This window comes from Pelodiscus sinensis, chromosome 14, assembly GCF_049634645.1.
Source record: "Pelodiscus sinensis isolate JC-2024 chromosome 14, ASM4963464v1, whole genome shotgun sequence".
Taxonomy (NCBI): domain Eukaryota; kingdom Metazoa; phylum Chordata; order Testudines; family Trionychidae; genus Pelodiscus; species Pelodiscus sinensis.
This window is the reverse complement of record NC_134724.1, coordinates 39,257,469-39,274,651: the sequence shown is the minus strand read 5'-3', so window position 1 is coordinate 39,274,651 and position 17,183 is coordinate 39,257,469. Positions and strand designations below refer to the sequence as shown.

General features: G+C 50.4%; 1 protein-coding gene across 4 annotated transcripts in view; it reads right to left on the bottom strand.

The window, feature by feature from the left end:
- CCDC33 (coiled-coil domain containing 33) overlaps positions 1 to 17,183 on the bottom strand; it is a 225,859-nt gene that overhangs the window by 122,560 nt on the left and 86,116 nt on the right. The gene's annotated exons all lie outside the window — the stretch shown is intronic.

Sequence of the window (17,183 nt, the reverse complement as noted above, 5' to 3'; positions counted from 1 at the left end):
TGGCTGGCCAGTATGTGCAGCCCTGCACCACCGCCGTCTGGGAGGCCCAGCGGAGGGCTATCCAGATCCGGGAAGCTCTGCGGGAGAGCTTCCAGGTGGAGGAGGAGGACTGAACTCTCCCTGCATGCTCCACTGGGGCCTTCTTCCACCCTCCCCTCCTTCCCCTTTCCCCTCCCTAACCCCCCTTCCTAATGTAAAATAAAGACACCTGTTTTGCCAACAAAAATCTCTCTTTATTGTACATAACTGGGGTGGAGGAGGGAGAAGTGAGGATGGGAGGGGGAGGGGAAAACCTGGGAGGAGGGTGCTGGAAGAGGGTGGAAGGGGAGGAAGGGAAGGGAAAGCTCAGGGTTGAGGGTCCTGCTGGCTCTCCCGTCTCGCAGCACTGTGATGGGTCAGAGGGGAGTGGGTGTGGAGGGTGGGGGCAGGAGGGATGGGGGTGCAGAGGAAGTGGCAGGTGGAGCAGGGGTTGGAGGAGGAGCGAGAGCTGGGGCGGCCGCAGGGGCTGGAGCATGAGGAGGCAGGAACCTGTCCACCAGGGTCTGGAGGTGACCTCTGAGGGCATGGCTCTGCTCCTCCAGCACCTCCAAGCTCCGCTGCCACAACCCCTCCCGGACCCAGTGCTCCTGGATGCGGAGCTGCTACTCCAGTAGCTGCAGGTGCTGCCGGTGGTAGTCCTCCAGGTTGCGGGTGCACCTGCTGGCCTGGGTACAGGTGGCTGTTGCAGGCGGGGCGGTGCGCCCTGCAGTCCCAGGTGCTGCGGCTGTGGTGAAACAAGAGCAGTGGTCAGTTCTCTCTGGGGACATGGTGGGTGAAACCCAGCGCCCCTCTGCAAGGCGAGGTCGGCGTGTGGGGAACGGGCCAGGGCCCCTGCATGATACCCAGCTGCTGCTCCACTGTGGGCAAGGCCGAGGCATACGATCCCTGGGCTCCCTCTCCCCCCATGTCTCCCATACACATTAGGGGAGCACGATGGCACTCACATGTGAAGCCCTCTCTGGCCTTGGACGACACAGCCGATGTGCTCTGTGGGGTGCCTCGGGGGTCTTGGGAAGGCTCCCGGCTCTCTGCGTCCTCCTCCTCCGTGTCCAGGATGGGTCCCTCTGCCCCGGGGTCAATCACCACCCGGGGGCATGCACTGCGTGTGCCCCCAGGATGCGGTACAGGGCCTCAAAGTGAGGGCATGCTTCCGGGTTGGCCCCTGGCTGGGAGGCCCTGGAGTAGGACTGCCGCAGGTCCTTAATTTTGCAGCGGACCTGCTCCTGGGTCCGCATGTGTCCTCTGGTGGCCAGGCTGTCAGCCATGCGGCTGTAGATGGCCACGTTCCTGTGGCTAGTGCGGAGATCGTGGACGTTGGAGGCCTTCCCCCAAACCTCAATGAGGTCCACGATCTTCGCACTAGACCAGGCAGGTGCCCGCCTCTTGTGGCCCCGGGCAGGCTCCTGTGAGCCACCAGCCTGGTCCTGGGAAGAGGCGGAGAGCTGGGTGGCAGCGGGTGGCTGGCTCATCTTGTGTCAGGTGCAGGGTCTGCTGGCTGGGTGCTGGCAGGCTTGCAACTGGCACAAGCACCGTAGCCAGACCGTGGCCCTTTAAGGGTTCCGGGGCCGGGAGGGGGGCAGACGAGTTTCCCTGGTGGTGCCCAGAGTGGCCACCAAGGCAAGCTGGGGAGGGCTAGCCTCTTACTAGTTCGAATTAAGTGGCTACACAGCCCTTAATTCAAACTACTTAATTTGAACTAGGCATTAGTCCTCGTAGAATGAGGTTTACCTAGTTCAAATTAAGCACTAGGTAGACGCTATGAAAGTTAATTCGAACTGCCGTTAGTTCGAATTAACTTTGTAGTGTAGACATACCCAGAGAGAATAAAGTGCTTGCTGAAGCTCACATAGCTAGTCAGTGGCAGAACTAGTAAGAGAATCCAGGTGTCCTCTTAGTCTTGTCCATAGCCCCTAGAGTCTAGGAATGGGCAAGTTTTTGATGGGAGCCACTCCAAGAATTTGGTACGTGGTCAAGGGCCGCTCTCTTCCATAATATTAATGGAGGAGGTGTGGGTCTGTGCTGGAGGTTGGTTGCAGAAGGGAGCTTGGGGTGTGGGATCTGGGAAGGAGTCTAGGTGAAGAAGGGGGTTATGACCTGGGGGAGGGGTTTGGAGTACAAGGTCTGGGAGAAGGCTGTAACCTGGAGGGGGGTTGTAGGAGGGAGTGCAGGGTCTGGGTAGAGGTTGTGACCTAGGAAAGGGATGCAGGAGGGGGTGCAGGACTTGGGGTACAGGATCTGGGAGGGGTATGGGTGCAGGAGCAGAGGGTTTGGGTTACATGGGATAGGGATGCAGGAGGGGGGCAGAGGATTGGGAGAGGAAGGGTCTGGGGTGTCAGAAGCAGGCTGTGGCTGGAAGGTGCTTACCTGGATAGCTCCTGTCCACCAGCCCAGCAGGTTCCTCAACCAGACTCTTTGTCGTTTATGCCCCTGCATGCCGCTTAGAGCAGGCCCAGTGTGGGGTCCATGTGCTTCTCTGAATGCTGAGAGCCTGGAGGGGGAAGGATACCTAGCACGCTGCCTATCCTATGAACAGGAAGCTCCCATTGGCCGGAAACAGCCTCTCCCCAGGCCTGCAGTGTTCAGAGAGCCACTCTGAGTAGCTTGCAGGGGCCGGGCCGGCAAGGAGCCTGGCTGAGGCTCCTACTGTGCCACAGGACAGATCTGATGGCTTGGCAGGCCAGACCAGGCCTGCGGGCTGCACTTTGCCTGCCCCTGCCCTAGGCCATAATCATCACATGACGTGGTTCTGGTTGTATTACTTAGATAGTGAGCTTCATTCTTTGTTCTAACGGCGAGGAGTCCTATGGCACCTTATAGACTAACTGAAGTGTTGGAGCAGAAGCTTTCATGGGCAAAGACCCACTTCGTCAGATGCATTCTTTGTTCTGTATCTGTTAAGTGCCTAGCACGGTGAGGCCCTGATCCATGAGTGGGGCTCCCTCATGTTCCTGCAGTAAATGGCAACAGGGCAGTCTGATTTCCACATGGCAAGTGGACTTGTAGTAGAGTGAGAAAACTTGTTCTCCTGAGCTTCCTTTTGTCCTGATCACAGAGGCCCTGGATGGACAGCACATGCCTGGACCAGGACGCATGGAAGTCGTGTGCTTTTTCACGATCCCAAAGATCAGGTTCAGGAAATGTTTTTTGTGACAACAATATGATTTGTGAGAGCTTGCTTAAGTGGGCAAACCCATTTATCCCTGGAGCACCTTGCTGTCACTTGAAATGGCATTGGCCCATAATGCTAGCAGCTGCCTTCCCTCCCTTCCTGTCCGGCACCAGGGATCATGCCAGCCCTTGAAAGGTCAGCATTAACATAGGGCCCTCACCGGGAACTCACTGACAGCAGATTTTCTTAATACCATTGCTAAACACTGCCTACACAATGCTCCTCGCCCCTAAACCCCCACCACGACCATACTGGCACATCACAGCCAATGCACTGATTCAAGCAGACATCTTGTCACAACAACAGACTTCTGCCAAGGGCTTCCTGAAGAAACACAGCTAGGGGGTGGGGAAGTGCTGCCTGCCTGCTGTCTAATGCTTTGGCTCCACCAGCCCAAATTCTTGGCTGAAAAGGCAATTCCAAGCAGGGCAGATCAAAGACAGAGTGGCTGGTATAGGCAGAGAGCCCCAGATATCAGAGGTGGCTAATGACAAGGATGTAATGCAGACAAAGCCTTCTACCTTTTAAAGCTTCTTTATGTCAGGCTGCAGTTGCGTAAGGAAGAGAGTTTAAAAAGCAGAAACCCACCAAACACTAGACAGCCACAGAATTATTTCAGGGATGTTCTGGGCTAGAGCAATGGTGCCAAGTCTTATTACACAGAAGGGCCACATAAATTTAAGCACAGCTTGTGTGGGCCAAACAGTTCTACTCCGTATTCTAGAAAGCGAGTCCACCTGTCTGACACTTTGATCAAGGACTCCTCCCAAAAGGAAAGGGCTAGGACCACCACATTTGGTATGCAGTTTTCTCTTATCATGATTTAAGGAGAAGAATGAATTTGATGGTGCCAGGAAAACAGGATGTGCCTGGAATGAGATTGCTTTTCATAAAACCAAACAGAAAAGATACAAACATCACTAAATCAAGTACAGTCCTTAAAACTGACATAACTGAGCAAATCTTGAAAGAGTCTGAACCAAGATGAGCAAGAAACATAGGATGAACCTGGAATCGGATTGCTTCTAGGGACGTGAATGGTTAACTGATAGGGGCTGGAGCAGCTCCCCACCCACCCCAAGAAGGGGGCTGTGATGGACCGGGCCAGGTCTGGGCATGGCTGAGGGCATCCTTCAGGGTGAATAGGTCAAAACAAGGGCTACTTACAGCCTCTGACTGGAGACCTTCCCAAACAGGTCACAAACCAGTCACACCAAGCGCTTCAGTGCCAGTCTGGCCAGACAGAAGCCTCATGAGCAAAACCCCTCTGGGACCCTAGCTCTTCCTGTGCCCCAATCGGCCCCAGGCCTGCACACAGGTGAGGGGTTATAGAACCCAATTTTACCTACCCCAAATGGGTTCTCCCGGTCCCTAAATACCAGCCACAGTTCCCAGTTAATTTGCACTTTGGATCTTACCCACAAGATCATGCTGAGCCAATCCTTTAGAATCTAATCTCTAAAGGTTTATTAATGAGAGAAAGAAAAGCACGAGAGCAAGGTTGTTAAGGAGAGTACATTACATGTATCGAATCTCCCAGTTCTCGATACAGGCTCTTAGCACAGATGTTATAAACTGCTATCTTATAAGTCTCTGGTGTATATCCTATGTCAAGATGGGTCCACGGTTCTTTCCAGGTCATTGTTCCCTGCAAGGCTGCATCTGGGATCAGGAGCTGAACTGAAGACAAGATGGAGCTTGCCACATGACACTTTATAGCCATCCTTGGTCTCTCCCAAGCTGGAGCAGGTCACATGGCCCAGGGACCTATCATAGAATCACAGAGCCGGAAGAGACCTCAGGAGGTCATCAAGTCCAGCCCCCTGCTCTAGGCAGGACCAGTCCCAACTAAATCAACCCAGCCAGGGCTTTGTCAAGCCGAGACTTAAACACCTCTAGGGATGGAGATTTCACTCCCTCCCCAGAGAAGCCAGCCCAGTGCATCACCAGCCTCCTAGTGAAATAGTTTTTCCTAATATCCAACCTGGACCTCTCCCACCACAACTTGAGACCATTGCTCCTTGTTCTGCCATCTGTCACTACTGAGAACAGCCTCTCTCCATCCTCTTTGGAACCTCCCTTCAGGAAGTTGCAGGCTGCTATCAAATCCCCCCTCACTCTTCGCTTCTGCAGACTAAACAGACCCAACTCCCTCAGCCTCTCCTCATAGGTCATGTGCTCCAGCCCCCTAATCATTTTGGTTGCCCTCTGCTGGACCCTCTCCACATCCTTTTTGTAGTGGGGGTCCCAGAATTGGACACAATACTCCAGGTGTGGCCTCAATAAATAAAGGGGAATAATGACATCTCTGGATCTGCTGGCAATGCTCCTCTTAATGCAACCTAATATGTCATTAGCCTTCTTGGCTACAAGGGCACACTGTTGTCTCATATCCAGCTTCTCATCCACTATAATCCCCAGGTCCTTTTCTGCAGAACTACTGCTAAGCTGGTTGATCCCCAGCTTGTAACTATGCTTGGGATTCTTCTGTCCCAAGTGCAGGACTCTGCACTTGTCCTTGTTGAACCTCATCAGATTTCTTGTGGCCCAATCCTCCAATTTGTCTAAGTCACTCTGGATCCTATCTCTGCCCTCAAGAGTATCTACTTCTCCCCCTAGCTTAGTGTCATCTGCAAACTTGCTTGCTGAGGGTGCAATCCATCCTCTCATCCAGGTCCTTAATAAAGATCTTGAACAAAACCGATCCTAGAACTGAACCTTGGGACACTCCACTAGAAACCGACCGCCATTCTGACATTGAGCCGTTGATCACTACCCGCTGGGCCCGGCCTTCTAGCTAGCTTTCTATCCATCTTACCGTCCATTTATTCAATCCACATTCCCTTAACTTGCTGGTAAGAATACTGTGGGAGACTATCAAAAGCCTTGCTAAAATCAAGGTATATCACATCCACTGACTTCCCCATATCCACAGAGCCAGTTACCTCATCATAGAAGCTAATCAGATTGGTCAGGCATGACTTGCCCTTTGTGAATCCACGCTGACTATTCCTGATCACTTTCCTCTCTTCCAAGTGCCTCAAAATAGATTCCTTAAGGATCCCTTCCATGATTTTTCCAGGAACCCAAGTGAGACTGACCAGCTTATAGTTCCCTGGATCGTCCTTCTTGCCTTTTTTTGAAGATGGGCACTGCATTTGCCCTTTTCCAATCGTCTGGGATCTCTCCCGATCTCCATGACTTTTCAAAGATAATGGCCAAAGGCTCCTCAAGGACATTTGCCAACTCCCTCAGTACCCTCGGATGCATTAAGTTCGGACCCATGGATTTGGATACGTTTAGCATTTCTAAATAGTTCCTAACCTGCTCTTTACCCACAAAGGGCTGTCCAGCTTCATCCCATCTTGCATCACTTAATGCATTAGTCCTTGTCCATGAATACAGGGAGGCAAAGAAAGCATTGAGTGCTTCAGCTTTCCCCACTTCATCTGTCACTAGGTTACCTCCTTCAGCCATTAGGGGCCACACACCCTCTCTGATCACCTTCTTCTTGTTAACATGCCTGTAGAAATCTTTCTTGTTATCCTTCACATCCTTAGCCAGTCGCAATTCCATTTGCGCTTTCACCTTTGTGATAACCCCCCGGCATTCTCGAGCTATACATTTAAACCCCTCCCTGGTCATTTGTTCAAGTTTCCACTTTTTGTAAGCTTCCTTTTTGTGCTTAAGTTCACCAAGGATTTCCCCCGTAAGCCTATCCTTGTGTGCTAAGCCAGCAATCATTATTCTGGCTGGTCTGCAGGCATCCAGATTCATTCCTCAGGTGTGTCTTTAGCACCTAGAGATAGATTGTCCCTGGAGCCTCGCTAATTAGCATAGCCACTGGCTGAACATTCCTGTCACATTGCTCTGCCTCAGACAGAGGATTTTCCAGCATCAACACAGAGTCCATATTTATACCTCCCAATACATATATTGTGCAAGTACATGAGTGGCAAACACAGAATCAGTAGAACACAAACTTTCATGTGACACCTCACATGGCCCCCTTTGTACAGACTTTGGAGCAAACATCACCCTCCCCCCCATGGGTGCAGCAATAATCTTTAAAATTCAATAATGTGACAGGGGCTTCTCTGGCCAGGCAGGCTAGAACTACCTCCCATGTACCACCCTTTAATTGGTTAAACAGCTAAACAATGTGTAACTAGCTGACCAGTTATACAGGATTTTATATCTCTAATTGCTTCTGAAAACACATTACAGAATAGAGATATAGTGGAGAAATTTAGATTAGTGCTGCTCTCTTTTGGCACAGATAACTCAATGCTTAAGATTTGAAAACTAGAAGAAAATGTTATTGGAAACCAAACTGATTATAGCCCTTTTATGTTAAAACACAGCAAATGATAAGAGTTTATAGGGATGAAGAAAAAAATACACTTAACGGAATTCCCATTTTAAAAATTTACTAAAAATATTAAATGGAAGAATTTTAACAATCCCTTTTTTAAAGAAATCTGAAATAAAAGTTAACTTCTTAAATAATACTGCACTTTAAATAATGCAATCATTTAAATAAAGCATGTACATTTTCCTTTTATTTAAAAAAACCCTTAATTGACCCAAGCAATGCTGGGTAAATCTGTTTCCACATATTTAATTAAGATGTAAAGTCACTTGCACGGATTTATATTTTACTTTCCGCTTGCTTTGTATGTCCTTAAAAAGGCTGTTTCTATACATGGTATAATGTGTTTAAGCAGGACACGGGCCTTGTGAAAATGTTCTCATGGGCTGCATATGATCCTCTGGCTGTATGCCAGACACCCCTGGACTAGATGACCACAGTGGTCCCTTCTGGCCTTGGAATCTATGCATCCAATTGGAAGGTCTAAAGAGAAAAAACCCAGAAATGGATGGAAACTGAGTTAAAGGAATTCTATGGTAACCTTAGCTCTGCTCTCAGAAACTGGCCTCCTTATGCAGCAGCCATGTAAGGAAGTCAAGTCCTGCACTGACTGTTGCTGACATCACAGACTGGGACACAATGTGCACTACCTGTTAAAGAGAGTTCGGTACCCAAATCCCTTGGGTGCCTTTGAGAAGCTCAAATACCAGGGCTAACAATGCCCACAGGCACAGGGAACCCAGTTACCTGGCATGAGGGGACTCCATTGGGAAGGGGTGATGGGGATTGGATAGCTCTTTGCTTTGCAGGAAAGCAGCATGTCCCAGGTTAGCAACCCATCTAGAGCAGGTGAGTGGTGCACAAATTAGCATGAGGCAGCACATAGCAGGGGGAGATGTGGCTCCAGTCACCCTCACTGAAGACACCTGGTGGGATGGATGTATTACAGGTAAGATCGGTGTGGGTATGCTAAGTAGAATGCCTGCTTAGAAGGGCACCATACCACTTACCCCTGGGATAATGGAACTCAGCAAAGATTGAAAAGGAAATGATTGAAGTTTTCAGGTCAGAAAAACCATTGAACTGAAGAGCTGACTCAGAGTAAGTGTTGCAAGTATTTACCAAGCAGGTGTTCCTGTTAGAAGTCAGGTGACAGTCTGGATTTTTGAATCAACTGCAGAAGTTCTTGTGCTCAGACAGTGAGAGTCCCTATCTAGCAGCAGTGTGTTGGGCCCACCGGCAGTTAGCATAGTACTGGAGCAGCCAGGAAAGAGTTAACCATGAAACAAAGTGCTGCCTGCAGGCCTGCAAGCTGAGTAAAGAGGCCTGTGTCAGCCTGCTGCCTGGCTGAAGGTGAATCGGAAGCCTTTGTCTGGGGACACTAATGGAAAATGACAGGCGAGATGACATGCTGGGATGGCAGAATTAGCAAATATGATTAGCTAGCACATACGTTCACACAGGGAAAGCCATTAACCTCTGCAAGCAGAGTCGCTGCCTTCCTCCCCCAGCCCCTACCCCTTCCCACAGCCCTTCAGAGCGTGGGGATCTACAATACGTGCATTACTGCCGGGAGGCTTGTGGCAGGACCAATAGGACTTCTGATCCCCTTATGGAAGGAGCTGACATGCTCATGGCTGCACTGATCCTTATGTCAAGAGCTGCTGCATGGGGGAGGAAAGATGCTATTTTTCTCCCCCCAGCCGCCACTGTCTGGAAGAAAAACAAGAGCCTTTGATGAATATGTTTAGGAAGGTCTGGCTCGAGGCTTCTGATTGGCAGCCCTGCTCACCTCCTGCCTGCAGCACTAAGATACCAAGAGCCCTGACTCACCCTATTCTCTTAACTCTAACTCTGCCATGGGAGGAATTGATGAGCCTGCCCTGATGCTCTGCAGAAAGAAACAGCACTTGGGGCCATAGGAAGCGAGTTATCATGCCTGTGGTGCCCCAGCAGTAGGAATATCCTGGCCCAGGGCTGGGCTCCATGAAAACTCACCACTTGGCCTTGCATCCCCTGCCCACCACCCGCCATGCGTCCCTAGCCCTGCCTGCTGGTCTCGGGTGATTTAAAAGCAAGCGGCTGGAAGCCACTCTAGCCCTGCTGCACTGCTGGTGGAGACAGTGCCCCCACCTGTGGAGTTTTAACTCGCCCAGGGGTAGCAGGTGGGGCTGGGGGACGCCGGGAGGAGTACAGGGCAGCAGGAGGCTGGGGGAGCAGCACCTGGAACCCCCTCTCCCTTTGGAGACATTGCCAGAGTGGTATGCCTCCGGGAAAGTGTGGCACCCTATCCACTCCTTTATGCACCCCCTCCCTCCAGAGACTGCACCCTCTCCCACCACCCAAACCCTGCCTCCAAACTCCCTCCCCTTCCAGCCCCTGGAATTCCTCCAAGAGCCTACACTCCGGATCTCCACCTCCCCTACCCCAAGCCAAAGCCGGCATCCACTCTCCATCCCAGAGCCTGCACCTCTCTCTTTGTCCTGTGCCCACATTCCCTCCCAGCGCCTCATCCCAGACCCCCACCTGCACCCAAGCCCCCCCACAGCTCCACCCAAATTCATAGAATCACAGAACCATAGAGCTGGAAGAGACCTCAGAAGGACCAATCCCAACTAAATCAACACAGCCAGGGCTTTGTCAAGCTGAGACTTAAACACCTCTAGGGATGGAGACTCCACTACTTCCCTAGGTAACCCATACCAGTGCTTCATCACCCTCCTAGGGAAATAGTCTTTCCTAATATCCAACCTGGACCTTTCCCACCGCAGCTTGAGACCATTGCTCCTTGTTCTGCCATCCGTCACTACTGAGAACAGCCTTTCTCCATCCTCTTTGGAACCTCCCTTCAGGAAGTTGAAGGCTGCTCTCAAATCCCCCCTCACTCTTCGCTTTGCAGACTAAACACACCCAACTCTCTCAGCCTCTCCTCATAAGTCATATGCTCCAGCCCCCTAATCATTTTTGTTGCCCTCTGCTGGACCCTCTCCAATGCGTCCACATCCTTTTTGTAGTGGGGGCCCCAGAATTGGGCACAATACTCCAGGTGTGGCCTCAACAGAGCCAAGTAAAGGGGAATAATCACATCTCTAGATCTGCTGGCAATACTCCTCTTAATGCAACCTAATATGCCATTAGCCTTCTTGGCTACAAGGGCACACTGTTGACTCATATCCAGCTTCTCATCCACTGTAACCCCCAGGTCCTTTTCTGCAGAACTACTACTAAGCTGGTTGGTCCCCAGCCTGTAACAATGCTTGGGATTCTTCTGTCCCAAGTGCAGGACTCCGCACTTGTCCTTGTTGAACCTCATCAGATGTCTTGTGGCCCAATCCTCCAATTTGTCTAAGTCACTCTGGATCCTATCTCTGCCCTCAAGCGTATCTACCTCTCCCCCTAGTTTAGTGTCATCTGCAAACTTGCTGAGGGTGCAATCCATCCCCTCATCTAGGTAATTAATAAAGATCTTGAACAAAACCAGTCCTAGAACCGAACCTTGGGGCACTTCACTAGAAACCAATCGCCATCCTGACATTGAGCCGTTGATCACTACCCGCTGGGCCCAGCCTTCTATCCATCTTACTGTCTATTTATCAAATCCACATTCCCTTAACCTGCTGGTAAGAATATTGTGGGAGACCGTATCGAAAGCCTTGCTAAAGTCAAGGTCTATCACATCCACCGACTTTCCCATGTCCACAGGGTCAATTACCTCATCATAGAAGCTAATCAGATTGGTAAGGCATGACTTACCCTTTGCGAATCCATGCTGACTGTTCACTTTCCTCTCTTCCAAGTGCCTCAAAATAGATTCCTTAAGGATCCCTTCCATGATTTTCCCAGAAATCGAGTTCCCTGGGTTGTCTTTCTTCCCTTTTTTGAAGATGGGCACTACATTTGCCTTTTTCCAATCATCTGGGATCTCTCCCGATATCCACAACTTTTCAAAGATAATGGCCAAAGGCTCCTCAAGGACATTTGCCAACTCCCTCAGCACCCTCAGATGCATTAAGTCCGGACCCATGGATTTGTGTACGTTTAGCTTTTCTAAATAGTTCCTAATCTGTTCTTTACCCAAAAAGGGCTGTCCAGCTTCATCTCATCTAGTGTCACTTAGCGCATTAGTCCGGGAGCCGGCCTTGTCCGTGAAGACAGAGGCAAAGAAAGCAGTGAGTGCTTCAGCTTTCCCCACATCATCTGTCACTAGGTTACCTCCTTCATCCAGTAAGGGCCACACACCCTCTCTGATCACCTTCTTCTTGTTAACATGCCTGTAGAAACCTTTATTGTAATCCTTCACATCTTTTGCCAGTTATAATTCCAATTGCGCTTTCGCCTTCCTGATAACCCCCCGGCATTCTCGAGCTATACATTTAAACCCCTCTCTGGTCATTAGTCCAAGTTTCCAGTTTTTGTAAGCTTCCTTTTTGTGCTTAAGTTCATCAAGGATTTCCCCTGTAAGCCAATTCGGTCTCCTCTTGCTATGCATCGGGATGGTTTCTTTCTGTGCCTTCAATAAGACATCTTTAAAATACTGCCAGCTCTTCTGGACTCCTTTCCCTTTCACATTAGCATCCCAGGGGATTCTGCCCATCAGGTCTCTGAGGGAGTCAAAATCTGCTTTCTAAAGTCCAAGGTGTGCATTTTACTACTCTCTTTTCTTCCTTTGATCAGGATCCTGAAATCTACCATCTCATGATCACTGCTTCTGAGGTTGTTACCCACCTCTACTTCCCCTATTAGTTCCTCCCTGTTTGTGAGCAGAAGGTCAAGCTGCGCATGGCTCCTGGTCGGATCCTTCAGCACTTGTACCAAGAACTTATCCCAAACATTTTCCAAAAACTTCCTGGATTGCCTGTGTACTGCCATATTGGTCTCCCAACAGATGTCAGGGTGATTAAAATCCCCCACGAGAACCAGGGCCTGCAATCTGGAAGCTTCTCTCAGTTGTCCGAAGAAAGCCTCATCTACATCATCCACCTGATTCGGTGGCCTGTAGTAGACACCAACCACAACATCACTGCTATTGTTTGCACCTTTAAACTTAACCCTCAAGAGGTTTTTCTCCCTCTATACACAGGAATTCTGAGCAATCATAGTGCTTTCTTACATATAGTGCAACTCCTCCTCCTTTTCTCCCCTGCCTGTTCTTCCTGAACAGTCTATACCCTTCCATGACAGCGCTCCAGTCATGCAAGTCATCCTACCAAGAACCTGTTATCCCAATTAAAGCATATTTCTTGGACTGGGCCAGGACCTCCAATTCTTCCTGTTTGTTGCCCAGGCTTCTCGCATTGGTGTATCATAGAATCATAGAACATTAGGACTGGAAAGGACCTCGAGAGGTCATCGAGTCCAGTCCTCTGCCCCCATGGCAGAACTAAATACTGTCTAGACCATCCCTGATAAACATTTATCTAACCTACTCTTAAATATCTCCAGAGATGGAGATTCCACAACCTCCCTGGGCAATTTATTCCAGTGTTTGGCTACCCTGACAGTTAGGAACTTTTTCCTAATGTCCAACCTAAACCTCCCTGGCTGCAGTTTAAGCCCATTGCTTCTTGTTCTATCCCCAGAGGCCAAGATGAACAAGTTTTCTCCCTCCTCCTTATGACACCCTTTTAGATACCTGAAAACGGCTATCATGTCCCCCACTCAATCTTCTCTTTTCTAAACTAAGCAAACCCAATTCTTCAGCCTTACTTCATAGGTCATGTTCTCTAGACCTTTTTCATTCTTGTTGCTATCCTCTGGACCATCTCCAATTTCTCCACCTCAGATAACCAGTTGATTGCCCTATCTTCTCCATTAGAATCAGGGGTCCTCCATTGTTGCTCATTCCTCTTTGCATTTCTTCCCGGTATCTGACTTTCCCACTCCCCTCAGGGTTTTGGTCACCGTCCCCCAATGCACCTAGTTTAAAGCCCTCCTCACTAGGTTTGCAAACCTGCCCGCAAAGATGCTCTTTCCTCTCTTTGTAAGATGGATCCCATCTCTTCCTAACAATCCTTGTGCCTGGAACAGAGTCCCATGGTCGAAGAAACCAAAGCCCTCTCTCCGACACCACGGGCGCATCCACGCATTTACTTCCTCAATTTGACGATCCCTGCCCAGTCCTTTCCCTTCAACAGGGAGGATGGACGAGAACACCACTTGCGCGCCGAATTCTTGGATCCTTCTTCCCAGCACTACATAATCCACAGTAACCCGCTCAAGGTCATTCTTAGTCGTATTGTTAGTTCCCACGTGGAGAAGCAGGAAGGGGTAGCGATCCGAAGGTTTGATCAGTTTTGTAAGCATCTTAGTCACCTGACTTTGAGCTCCCGGTAAGCAGCGCACCTCTCGAGATTCCAGGTCCGGACAGCAGATGGATGGCTCAGTCCCTCTTAGGAGGGAGTCCCTGACCACCACCACCGGTCATCTTCTTTTGGAGGTGGTGGTCGTGGAACCCCTATCCCTAGGACTACGCATCCCATGCCTTCCAGTAGATGGTGTTCCCTTCCGGTTTCTTCCTTGTGAGGTCCCTTCCAAAGCATTCACCACCGCAGAGCCTGTGGAGAGAGCCTGAAAGTGATTACTTACCTCTATAGCATTGGGGGATTCCTGTGCTGGCCTTTTCCCCCTTTGAGAAGTTACATGCTGCCAGTTCTCTTCCTGCTCCCGTACTTCCCTCTCTGGCTCTTCCACCTGCCGTGCTTGCAGGATTAAACGCTGCCTTCTATCGAGGAAGTCTTCATCCTCTCTCATCGAGCATAGGGTCGACACTTGGGCCTCCAGTCCTCTAATTTTTCTTCCAAAATGGTGACCAGCTTGCACTTTGTGCAGATGAAAACCGTTCTTTCATCCAGGAGGAAGATAAACATGGCACACGCTGTGCAGGTAACAACAGCAGACCCATCACCATCCATCCCTGCTGTCCTGGAAAAAGGATTTAAAAGAAAGGCAAGAGAACCTCGCTCCTTCCCAACTCCCTCTCTAAACTCCCAGTTAGCACTCACCTGTTTGCTCCTACAGTCCCTCAGAGTCTGCCCTCTTCATTTCCCCCAGTCCGCTGCTCCAATCCAGAGCCTGCACACAGCATCCAAACTCCCTCCCAGAGCCTTGGTCAGGCAGAACAGGCCCATATACGGGGGATGGGGGTGAAAGCACCCTCCCATGGTCCCTCAAGTAAGCCTGCTCTGGCTGGCTAGGGGAAGGCGGGAGCAGCACACTGTCCAAGCCTCCCTTACCCAGTCTCTGGATGGCTGGGGGAAGGGTGGGGCTGATTTCCCTGCGTACTTGGGGTACCATGGGAGATGCATTCACACCCTTGCATTCCTCATTTACAAAAAAAGCATCCCCCCTCTACCCTCCCCCCTCCCCCAAATTCCTGCATACCGGCCTGGGAAGATCACAGTCATTTTGCTGCATCATCCCAAGGAAAGGACAAGATGTGCAGCAGGAAAGGAGAGTCAAGTCACATTCAGGCTCCCCTAGGTAGGAACAAGGGCTATGCACCTTACTATAGTAACACCAACCAGTGACGGGAGGGAATCTGCTGCAGAGGAGGGAGTCCTGGAATAGCAAGGGAGAGAAACAGTTGGTCTCTGCAGCCCCGGAATGCTCTAGAGGTGATCTCAGCAAACACTGTATTATTCTTCCGTCAGAACTGGGTCAGAACCAAGGCCCTAAATCCACCCCACCCCCAGTTTCTGACTAGTTCTAACTCACATCTGAACACTGGCTTGTCTGAGTCTCTCCTGTGCACTTTGAGGATGTGAGCTGGAAGCTAAAATTGGGCAGTAACTGAGGACAGCATTAAGCTGTTCTCTGCACCCAGGGAAGACTAAGTCTGGCCTTTGGCTCAGAAGTTGACACATTGTTATTTATCTCAGGGGTAGGCAATTATTTTTGATGGAGGGGCCACTCAAAGATTTTGGTAAGTGGTCAATGGCTGCACTTTTCTATGGAGGAAGTGCACAGTCTAGGACAAAGATTGGGTACAGAAAAGAGCTTGGGGTAGGAGAGGGTGTGGAGGCTGAGAGGGAGTTTGAGTGAATGAGCGGGCTGTGATCTGGAGTAAAGAATTGGGGTGCAAGGTTTAGGAGGGTGTGTGTGTTCAGGAATGGATTCTTGCCTAGGGAAAGGGTGTCGGAGGGAGTTATGATCTGGGGAGGAGGGGCACAGGAGGGTTGGTAATGACCTGGGGCAAGAAGAGGGGATGGTCTGAAGCCGGGAGTTAAGAGGAAGAAGGGGCTGGGGTACCAGAGACAGACTCTGGCCAGGAGGCACTCACGTTGGTGGCCTGCAGGACCCCAAGGCAGGCTGCTCAAAATAGCTGGCTGTTCCCTATGGCTCTCTGCTCTGGGTGCCTGGGGCAGGGGAAGGCTTCACGTGCTGCCCCTGACTCCCAGCAAAATATCTCAGCTCCCATTGGCTGGTTTCAGACCAATAGGAGCTAATATATTTTGCTGGGAGCAGGGGCAGCATGCAAAAAGCTCCCCCTCCTACTGGTGCCCTGAGCAGAGAGCCATAGGGAGCTGTCAGATGCTTAAAGTAATGTGGGGCTGCTCTGTGCCTTAGGATCCTGGCAGCGCAGACCGTGGGCCGGATCTGGAGACTTGGCAGGCCAGATCCACCTTGTGGGCCATATTTTGCCCACCACTTATTTATCCCATTGTTCAGCAGGGAGACACAAGCATCTCAGGCTTGAATCTGCTAAAAGGTCAAAGCTACAGGAGGAACAATGCTCAAATCTGGAGTAAGGAATGCACTGCAATCCTAGGGCACATCCAAGATCATCAAGCTGGGTTGAGTTTCAAGCACCTGGCTGGTGGGATCAGGCAGTAATACATGAGCTGAACTGTAGAAAGCTGGATGTAGGCCAGACACGCACCAAAGAAAAGGGTCCAAAGGGATAGTGTTTTTAGGGAGAACTGCAACGTGGAACAGATGTATCATTCAATCACAACAGAAAGGCTGGTGCCCCAGAGCCTACTCGCCACGTGCCATGAGTTTGATGGTGAGCTGCCCCAGAGCTGGAAGCCCAGGCTGCTGAGAGCCACAGACCCGGCAGCTGAGCATCTGGCTCCCTGGAAGCTCACCAGGACAGCTGAAGAGGGCCCAACAGGAAGGCATGCTGATTCTGTCAGAACCCCACTGCTTCCACTTTCATTCATCAGAAGATGCCAACGGAGAGAATGTCTCATCAATGTGTTTCTGACAAGCTCTAGGCTTAAGATTTATTTAAAGGCCCGAGATCAAGGGTAGGCAAATATCAGCCCATGGGCCAGAATCGATTCTCTAGGGTTAGCTCCTGGTGGGCCACCGCCACTATGTTTACCTGCACCTCTGCAGGTACGGGCGATCACAGCTCCCATCGGCCATGGATTGCTGTTCCCAGCCAATGGAAGCTGTGGAAAGTGGTGTCTTTGTACATGGAAGAGAAATCCAAAAATGCTTTTCCTCAAATTTCTACAAACCAATAAACCCCTTGCCTCTGAATGCCAGTCTGCCACTTCCCCAGAGATTTACAGAAATTGGCTCTCCAGTGCACCCTGGGGCTAATGCTGAAGTCCTATGAGCTCGCACTCAGAGGAGATATATCAATTTGTACAATTC